Source organism: Marmota marmota, unplaced genomic scaffold (genome assembly GCF_001458135.2).
Source record: "Marmota marmota marmota unplaced genomic scaffold, marMar, whole genome shotgun sequence".
Classification (NCBI taxonomy): Eukaryota; Metazoa; Chordata; class Mammalia; order Rodentia; family Sciuridae; genus Marmota; species Marmota marmota.
This window is the reverse complement of record NW_025999925.1, coordinates 2,955,291-2,965,457: the sequence shown is the minus strand read 5'-3', so window position 1 is coordinate 2,965,457 and position 10,167 is coordinate 2,955,291. Positions and strand designations below refer to the sequence as shown.

The 10,167-nt window shown below is 39.4% G+C and overlaps 1 protein-coding gene across 2 annotated transcripts in view; it reads left to right on the top strand.

The window, feature by feature from the left end:
* Positions 1–6: 6 nt before the first annotated feature.
* Positions 7–10,167, top strand: part of Arhgef28 (Rho guanine nucleotide exchange factor 28) — a 293,756-nt gene continuing 283,595 nt past the window's right edge. For both annotated transcript variants that reach the window (XM_048800140.1, XM_048800139.1), the window contains exon 1: positions 7–170. The gene's annotated coding sequence lies outside the window, so the exon portion shown is untranslated. The remainder of the gene's footprint in view (positions 171–10,167) is intronic.

Genomic DNA, 10,167 nt, shown 5'->3' with positions numbered 1-10,167 from the left:
CCCTCCGCCCGGGCCCCAGCAGGGCCGCCGCCGGGTGTTGGCAGCTCCGGGTAGAGGCTTCCCGGCTTCGGGCAGCGGCGGGCCGGGGGCGCATTCTTGGGCGCCCTGGGGCAGGCCGCGAGGGGCTGCGCCTTGCCTGGGCTCCGGAGGCTTCGGGGCCGCAGCTCCAGGTAAATGTTCCTTAGGGCTCCATCCTCCACGTCTCCCGGTAGCCCTGGGCTGAAAAGTTTGCCCACCTGACTTTGCAGGGGACAAACTCTCTCCAGAGGCCACTTGCTCCTGCGTCCCCGAGGACGCAGGGGTCAGCAGACGTGAAACTGGGGTGCTACTGTGTGCAGGGCGGAGGAAGGGCTGGGCGCCGCCTCCCTGTCTGTCGGGGACCGCAACAAGTGCAGAGAGCTGCTCAGTTTTGCACGGCGGCGGCAGCTGCGGAGCGCGAGGTTGCTCGGGCAGCACGGCCGCAAGAGCACCGTGAGACTGCAGCGACCCTTCTTGCCCTGGTCGGCCGCCCTTGGGGACGGGGGATGGGCGGAGGGAATACCCAACGCGAGTCCTTCGGGAGTCGGGGAAATTGATGGCACTGTAGCGGAGAAGGGAGAGCTTCGAAAGCTGGGATCTGCCCTTCCCATGTGTGCCTCTGATCTTGGGTTGAGGTACTTGGAGGGACTCCAAAAGTGCAAACCAAGCTCAAGCTCCGGGCACAAACACTAACGTTTATTTTGTGTGGAAACATTTGCTGTTTTAAAAAGCATCTGTGGTCCTCTTGGTTGGGAGGAGCTTTCAGGATTCTGAGGATTTCTCGCACTTATTTTATGGAATTGTTTTCTCCTGGAATATTTGGGGTATGGGTTGTTGTACCCTAACCTTCTCATGCTTAGCGTTGCCGAAGAGTCATAATGACAGACCTGTAGTCGACTGAGAAGCAGAGGGAGAAACCATTCTTGTCTGTGGAAAACCATGTGGAAACTGGGTGCTCAGGCCGCTTAGGAAATGACAATTCTGGTTTCCCAGACACCAGTTAGATTTTCAAGAGAGAATCCACTTTAGGAGACCACGAGGTCCTTCCTATGTTACAGTTGAGTGGGTGGAGAAAGGAGGCAACATCTGTGTGTGCACTGCTTCTCCCTCCTTGACCCCTGCTTGGGTCTCAGTCTCCACAGACTGAGATGAGGTTTACCACCAGACCGCCCAATGGGCAAGAAAAAAAAACAACACAAAAAACAACAACAACAACAACAACAACAAAAAAAAACAAGTAAGCTGGTTATAAGGAACTGACCATTTGAGGTTCCATGTGTCCTGAGGCTTTGTCCTCTTGTGTTCCTCCTCCTGAAGCTTGTCTGAGTGAACAAAATCTTGTTTTCACAGCCAGGAAAACAACAACAACAACAAAACAACAACAACAACAAAAAAAACTTGCCCTTCTGTTCTGTGGGATCCACTTTGCACAGGACAGTCCAGATTGATAACTTTACCTGGAAGGTTTCTATATCTTTGTCCTGGAATTATATATAAAGGTTGTCAAAATAAATAGGTGTTGCCTAATCTTCACCAATGGCCAAGCTAACCCTTTTGGAGTATTTGGAGGAAAAGGAATACATACTGCAAAAGCCTTTGGAATTTTTAATGCAATAATAGCATTTCAATGTAATATTCTGATGTGGACATGGTGTGTGATTATTATACTCATTAACTTTGATTAAATAGGAATTTGAATAGCAGCAGACCTGATAGTTAGTGGTCAGGGAAACAGAGTCACAGAGCTAGTAATTGGGTGTGTGATTCAGATGTGTCCTGGCTAATAGGAGAATGGAAAACAGAGAGTGTTTGTTCTGCTTTTGACTGTTTTTCTTATCAAAACCACATAATCAGGCCAATCAAGCACAGGTTATGTAACAGATGTGTCATTAGACTTCTCTTTGAAGTACCTTCTGTCCTCTAAGCAGTTAAGAAACACTTAAAGGTAAAGAAAAAAAAAAGAAGTAGTTGGTAAGAGTCTATGAAATTTCATCAGGGCCTCTGCTTGGGTTTCACACTTTTTTCTCTCTCTTTTTAAACATATGAGTACTGCAGACGTGTTAGGAATAAATTCTTATTGTGTTTTTATGAGAAACTACTCTTATGGATAAGACATTGGGCAGGAATTTCAGGTGAGCTCTGATACATGACCTCTTTTTAGTATGCCACATGAGAAAAGGAAATGTGTTTAAAGCAGTATTAAAACAAATAGTGGGATATACTATATTACTTTTTATTAAGAATTCAGTACAAAATTGGTCACCACTAAATTGGTACATAAGTTCCAACTTCAAGACCTGCCAGGGTTTATGACCAAGTACTGACTTCCAAGAAGAAAGATTTATGATATAAATGTTGGAAAACCCTTTTCTACTGAGCCATGGCTAGCATGGTACTGAAAAGAACCTAAATTACTCTCAAACTCTCAAGCTGATTATAATTTTATTATGCTTTAATTTACTGATTAGATATGACAGATCTGATTTATGTAGGTTTTTTTTATGCATTTGTATTTATGTTGCTTTTAGTGGAGCAAAGTAGCTATGCCTCTCCCCACCCCCACCGAGTGACCTTAAACAGGATTTGTTATGAAGAGATGGGTCATGCTGGGCAACTCCTACTGAATTAAAAACAGTAGTACTTTTGAAATGTACCAAATTTGGGGAATTTTGCCATGTGGAGAGTTGTACTGTAAATATTATGCCAACCTTTAAGGCTTGAGTCCAGATCTCTTGCTTAGGCAAAGCTGGGCTTAGAAATATTTTTCTTGCTTACAAAGCATAGATCAGGACATATCTGACAGAGTGTCTTGCCCTGAGTGGATGGTACTCTGTCATTTTGTCCAGTCTCCACAACATTTGGGTTATTATTCTACTGAAAATAAGTTCTCAAAACTTCAAGGCAGTGTTAACTGTTGTTTTGCCAATTTGACAGTCTATCGTGTGCTTCTCTGTGAAAAAAAAAATTTGGGGGGACCAGTGTGCTTAACCATTGAGCCACAACTCCCCCCCACTTTTTAAAAAATATTTTGAGACAGGGACTTGCTAAGTTGCTTTAGGGCCTCGCTAAGTTACAGAGGCTGGCTTTGAACCTATGATCCTCTTGCTTCAGCCTCCAGAACCGCTGGGATTACAGGCATGCACCACCATGCCTGGCTGAAATTTTTCTTTATTTACATTTATTCAATAAATATTTATTGAGAGCCTGGTATCGCTCTTTGCACTAATTCTGTGGGTTGTGAATTTCATGTCACAGAGACACTTTTCTGGCTTTAGAGTCCTGGGATCTGCTGTATTTCCAGAGTAGACTTTTGCAGACTCCATATGAGGACATTTGGCTGGTCAAATAAGCCACGTGACTTTTTAATGTGATAGTGCATCTTCTTAATTGGCTCCCATTTTTCCCTTGAAATTTGATCTTAGGCACAATGGTAATTTGTTTATTTGTACCGTTATTGCTCCTGGACTTCTTCTCCTGGATCAGCAAGATAATGAGATTTGACATCATTTTAATAAGAGAAAAAGTAATATAATTGAATATTGGGTATTTGTTCCAGTGATGTTGGTTTTGAACACATTTATCGAAATGTATTTTTATTATTCTTTAGAGGTGTATTCTTATATTTTAGTTTAGTAATTTCCTCAACTATTAGCAATTTCAGGTTTGTTTTTCTTTAGAAAGTTAAACACAAAAGTGATGTTCCTTTAAGAGTTGAAGAAATTATATCTATGAGTGAAGGCTGGAAAAGGCAGAAGTCAGCAATGGTACTTTTCCTTTCTGCAGTAGTGTGCCCAGAAGAGACCCTTCCAAAACTAGCATGCAAATAACATCCTGCCTATTTCAAGTGACAGGCTTTGACTGGTGTGCCTATGGCTATTTTGCCTTTTTAAAAATGTGCTTCTCTATAAATTTTCATCAAGTATACACAGATATTCCCTGAACTCAATAAATAGATGACCAAGAGATATATTGCATACACTAACTGACATTATGTTTTAGCTCTTAAGTTCATCATTGAACACTGGTGGCCATGCCCTTGGTGCTTAAAGCTTACTCCTTTTTTTCCATTATTTGATAATTTAAATAGATTTTATTTCATAAACTCTAACAAAGTGGTTTTGAGTGTGGACTTTGGAGCCAGACTGTCTGGGTTAGACAGTCATCCCAGCTTTGTCCTGGCTGGATGTCCTCTCCCTACCTTGTGTTTTCCATTTGTAAAATGGGAATAATAGTAGTAACCTGCGTTATTGGATTATCAATGAGTTAATTGATGGGGCGCCCTTCTAGTAGTGCCTGGCAGAAAGTGTCAGAAAATGATGATGATTATGTTTACAGAAACTGATAACCATTTAAAAAGAGTGGTAGTGCGAGGGTGTAGTTCAGTGGTAAAGCATGTGCTTAGCACGTGTGAGGCCCTGGGTTTTATCCCCAGCACCAAACACAAAAATAAAAACACAAAACAGTGGTGGCTTTACTAGGTTTTCCAAGTTTTAGAAGGCTGCGAGATGTCAGTGTGACCCAGGGGAAATAGCTCTAGGCTGGAAGTTCAAGGCAGGTGTGGAGTCCTTGGTAATGTCTCAGCCATTTGACCTTGGGCAAGTATGAATGCTTTCTGGTCTCCATTTCCTCATCCAGTTAAACAAAGGATTAGGCTGGATGGTCTCTAAGACCCTTTCAGTTTTAACATTCTGTACAGTCATGAAATTGGAAGGTGGGGAGGGTGTTTGTCAGTTCAGTCTTTCCTGTCTGGGTCAACACTGTCAGGAATGTGCAGTCTACAGGACAGCATTGTGCCTGCAGCAGGCAACCATAAGCATTTGAAGGGATGATGAGGTATTACTATTGTTGCTTTATCTTACCTTAATTGCAGTCACCAGGTTTAAATGACTTGCAGTTATTTTTCTGGACTTAGTCCAGAGAGATTTCAGACATAAAAGTCTGAATCTCACACATGCAAGTCATGTGGCTACCCTGGTCCCTTCCTTCTGAGGAACCCCCACACCCATGTGGAAGCTAGGTGGTAAAGCACTGGAAAGAGGAATGATAAACAGGCTGATTGTTTCTTAATTTTATGATAAAAATAAAATCTGGGGCAAAGGAATTTTCATTAAGGACCTTTAAGTGTGGTGAAACTTGAGAGGTTTTCATTGGGCTGCATGGTTCAGACAAAGACCCTCTCCAGCAAATTTCTGCCTTTCCCCTAAGCCCTTGTTTATTGTCTGAGTCTATTATTGTTGTCACCTGGCTCTTTGTCAACAGTTTTCCTCCTTTTCTTGCTTGCGCTCTCAGCTTCCTGGTTTGCTGTGTGGCCAAGTGTTAGAGTTCCAAAATGTAGGGAATGCTCAGTGATTCCTGGAACTATGGGTTATTTACTTTGAGCCCCTACCTCAAGATTTCAAGCCTGGTTGTACACTGGAACCACCTTGGCTCAGAATCTCTCAGCTGGACCTAGCATTCTTTTAAAAAGAGGTGATTCCAATATGCAGCCAGGTTTGACAGCCACTTTCCTAATCTTTAGGTGTTTCTGGCATTCTGTATCCTGTAGGGTCAAGAGAAAGGGTAATGCCTACTGTATCTCATGGTGTTATTTTAATCTGCTGTTGTGTCAGCTGTCCCCCTTATGAAAACTTCACTTCCATCAGCCTGGACTAGTAATGGCCTGTGGGACCTGCTGTATACAGCCGGCCCTCTATATCCATGGGTTCTGCTTCCTTGGGTTCAACCAGCTGCATATCAAAAATACTTAGAAAAAAATGTCTTTAATGAACATCTACAAACTCCTCCCACTATTATTCTACTCTAAATGATACCATGTAACAATTATTTGCATTGTATTAGGTGTTACAAATAGCCTAGAGATAATTTAAAGTATACAGGAGGATGTGTGTGAGTTATATGCAAATATATGTAATTTTATTTGAAGGATATATTTCCCTCAAATTTTGGTATTCATGGATGTCTTGGTACCAATCCCCCTTGGATACCGAGGGATGACTGTATGTCTAACCTTTTTGACTTTGTTTTAATAGGTCTCTTTTTTTCCCTAGCTAACATCTATTATAGTATTCACAGCACTTTCTTTCTGGAACCTTCCGCTTAGTAACAACCGAACTGCTTTCCCTTCTGAATTCCTGTTACCACATTGCTGGTTCCTCTAATTTATCACTTGCTACCTGCCCCTGGATTCATTGTATGTAAGTTTCTTGTGTGTATGTAAATCTCAACTTTCCAACCTCAGTCTAAGTCTGCTGATGGCAGGGACTCTGATTTACACTATTTTGTATATATGTTTGTTTGTTGGTTAATTATTTTACTATTTGTTATCTCAGGTTCTTTCAGTTCACAGCATTGCTGCAAAGACTAGTGGTAGTTTGTTCCTGTGTATCAGGTGTAGATTGCATTGGAAAATATTGTAATGCAGGGAAAGGAAGGTCATAATGCTCAGGAAGTTGATGGCTGGTTCTTTTTAATGTAAAAGGGAGACACTGTGGACATTTCCAAGGAAGTTGTATCATTCTGTTTGAGGAAATGAATGGAATTCTTGATTGGAATCTGAGTCTTTGGATTGGTAGAAACAGGAAAGTTTTTGTCTACTTGCTAGCAGACAACATTTCCCTTGTGTAACATACCTCCAGATGGTTGACCAGTCTGTCCTTGAATACTTTTGGTGTGAGGAACTCAACCATAAAGATATTCTGGTCTATCTTTGGAAAGCTGAGCCTTTTCAAAATAATTCTTCCTCATACTAAGTTCACCATGATCCTGCTGCTTGGAGACCATTCTGAACAATTTCATTTTTATGACAGCCACTTACGTTTTTGAAAATTAAAATTTCTACCTTTGAACTTCTTTTATTGAAACTAGGAAAAAAACCCTTCAAGTTTTTGCAACTTTTGTGAAGTAGCATGATTTTGAATTCTTTCATCACCCTTAGTATTTAACATTCCAAATCTACTATATTCTTCTTAAGATGCTGACAGAGTGGAGAACAGTGGACCCATCCCAGTCTTAGAGAGATGCCTTTTTTTTCTAGGGGAAGGAGTAAAACCTCACTTATAAGATTAGCAGTTGAAAACCAGAGAGATAATGAGACTCAGGGCTTTTCCACTTCTACCTTGTCTTGGACAAGTCACCTAAACTTTTAGTCTGAGTGTTTATTTTTCTCATAGGGTTGTTATAAGGACTTAATAAGCAAGTCTATATAAATTGCTTGGCAAAGGACCTGAGAGAATAATTCCTTCATAAATATTACAACTATGGTACTTTTAAGCAGTGGTATTTGCTGATCCTCAAGGTTCACAGTCATCTTGAAATTGCATACTTTTTATTCATGTTGCTACTGAGGCACGTCTCATCATGGGATTGTACAAAATTGTCCTTTTCAGGCTATGAACAATTTTACTCTCTCTTAAATGTATTTTCCTATATTTCACTATTTGATCTGGCCTTTCAGAAATCTTTTAGCTTGTTTATAAATTTATAACATTCACTAATTATTATTAGTTTCAAGTTATCCACTATATGTGTGTATATGGATGTGTATACACATGTATATATATATAAATGAACGTACACATATATGCTTACCAACTGCTACCTTAATATTTACCTTAATATTTATCTAGCACTTAAATTTACCTAGCACTTAAATTCGAGGAAAGTAGACTTATGCCACCAACTTTAACTATAAGACTGCTTTTAACCTAAATCTCAAAACAATTCTAAAAACTGCAAAAATTCCTAAAAATGTCTGGCTTAATGAAGAAGAATACCACTCTTTTGTATATATATGGTTATATTTATGATATATATCAAAGTAGACCACCCTCTTTTGTATATAAATGGTTGCATAGTCCTTTAATGCCTCAAGGATATTAAAAAATAAAAACACAACTGCTCTGAAGGGTGAAGTTTGGGGTGGAGCAATCTGGTTTGCCTACATAAACATTACACTTACATTCATCAGTTTTGGGTCACATCATTCAACTAATTACCACCCATTTGTATGAGCATCTGATTATTAAACCTCCGTATTGTCATAAGGGTGCATACTTTATTTTATCTCTTTATTCACCAGCCTAATAGCTTATAACTACATAATATAATGGGGTGATTCTCAGGGGAGTTATTCTTAGAGAACCCCATTGGCTCTGTGTGTCTGTTATTTTCTCTCTGATATATTTGTACACCAGTCCTCTAATTTTCTGCTCTAGAATCTTATCTAGGATCAACCTGAAATGTGTTCTGTTTAGAATTTGTAGATTCTGCCTTTTTGAAAATGGAAATGACATATACCTATCTCCCATAGTGAATCCTTGCATCAGTTTCTACAGTTTCTGATGTAGTTAGGAAATCTCATTGGATTCTTCCCTATCCTGATATGTCCAGCAGCCTGGAACTAATTTAAAATAGCTTGATACTCACTTAAAACTGACTTTCACACTAAGAGATGTTCTTTCTCTCCTCTTTAATTAGAAAAGCATTCTCCTCCAGGAGGAGACCAAGTATAAGTAGACATAGAGGAGTTCTCCTTATTTCTATGTCATTCTTCCACATCCTCTCACCAGCCCCATGCAGATCTATCCCTTCCTTGACACTGTAGCATAAAAAAATAATTTGAAACAGACATCTTATCTATAGCTTTTTGGAAAGCCTGAGGTTATTTGGGCCATTCATCTGTCTGATAGAAGTCTTAAGAGCAATATTCCTCATCTTTGTTCCTGAAAAGGGGCCAGGAAGAAGGCAAAAACAAAGCCTTTAAAAAAATTGTACAAGTGGAAAACAGCACAAATCTAGGAATGAGAAGGCTAGAATTGTGAGCTTGTTGAATGTAATCATCTCTTCACATCTCTGTATCATCAGTTTCATTTCCAAGTGGGAGGTCTTTGGCTATTTTTTTTAATTTAATTTTTTTAGTTGTTGTTAGAACTTTATTTTTATTTGTTTATATGTGGTGCTGAGAATTGAACCCAGTGCCTCACACATGCTAGGCAAATGCTCTACCACTGAGCCACCACCCCAGCCCCCATCTTTGGCTATTTCTATTAATAGATGGATTTTTTTTTTTTTTTGGTGGTGATTTCATTGTAGTAAAGTTAGGTGGAGGTGTAATTTGAATTGGGTGGAGTGTTAAGGGAATTAAGGTCTAGGTTTATGACTCTGTAGAAGAGTGTAATCGGTTTCCTTATTATTTTCAGAAGCCTTTTATTCTTTCATGTAAAAGAAGCAGTTGGTCTAATGCTGAAGGGTTGTCTTTCATGGAGTTCCCAAGTTTGCAACTTGTTCCAAGTGCTCATGAATGGATTTCTGGAAGTTGCTTTTATACCAGTTATCACTGCCCCCAGGGACTTAGCAAGTTTACCGCTGGCTGTTTCCTATTCTTGTAGGCAAAGGATAATGTATAAAACCTATTATCAATATAGGGTTTTAACTGATGGAGTCTCAGGGGAGTAAAAGAGAAGCATTTCTTGTCAGTTGCATACTTCTTGTCAGAATAAGTTATATAAAATACTATGTATTATTTTCTCATTTGATCACCAGGCATATTGATAGTTTGTTTATTGAAAATAAAAGGAATTCTTGGTTTCAGTTAAAAGGTCTTATTTAGTTAGATGTTTGTTAAGGACACTTTTCTCATGTCCTTTGATTTTTAGCTTTCTTATAAAAATGTGCTAGAATCTTATGCAAGAAGAGGGTGATGAGATTTTACACGGATTTTGCGTAGATAACTTGGATTGTTTTGCAACTACTGTGAAAACTCTAGGTTATCTTCTTCAAGGCTGCAGAAAGTTCCAGGTTAACTTTTCACTTGCCTTATTCTTCTAACAGAAAATCGAGCTAAAGAAAATCCAACTTCACCTAATCAGCAGCTTAAGAAAAATCTCATCTTGACAGAATGCCAAGTCTAATTTTCATATTGGTTTACCATAAGAGGGTCTTTTTTTTTTTTAAATTAAAAATAAAGAGTAAGATGTTTTTTTTCTTCCACATTTATGGTAGGAATCTTTATCTTCATTCATTAACTGTTATTCATTGGGTCTTTGTTCACAAAAGTTCACAAGAACGTTTCTCATCCATTATATACTTTTTTGTCATTGTAAGTTATTAGATAACTTAAAAAGTGTCCACAGAAGTGGACAAGCAGTGGTG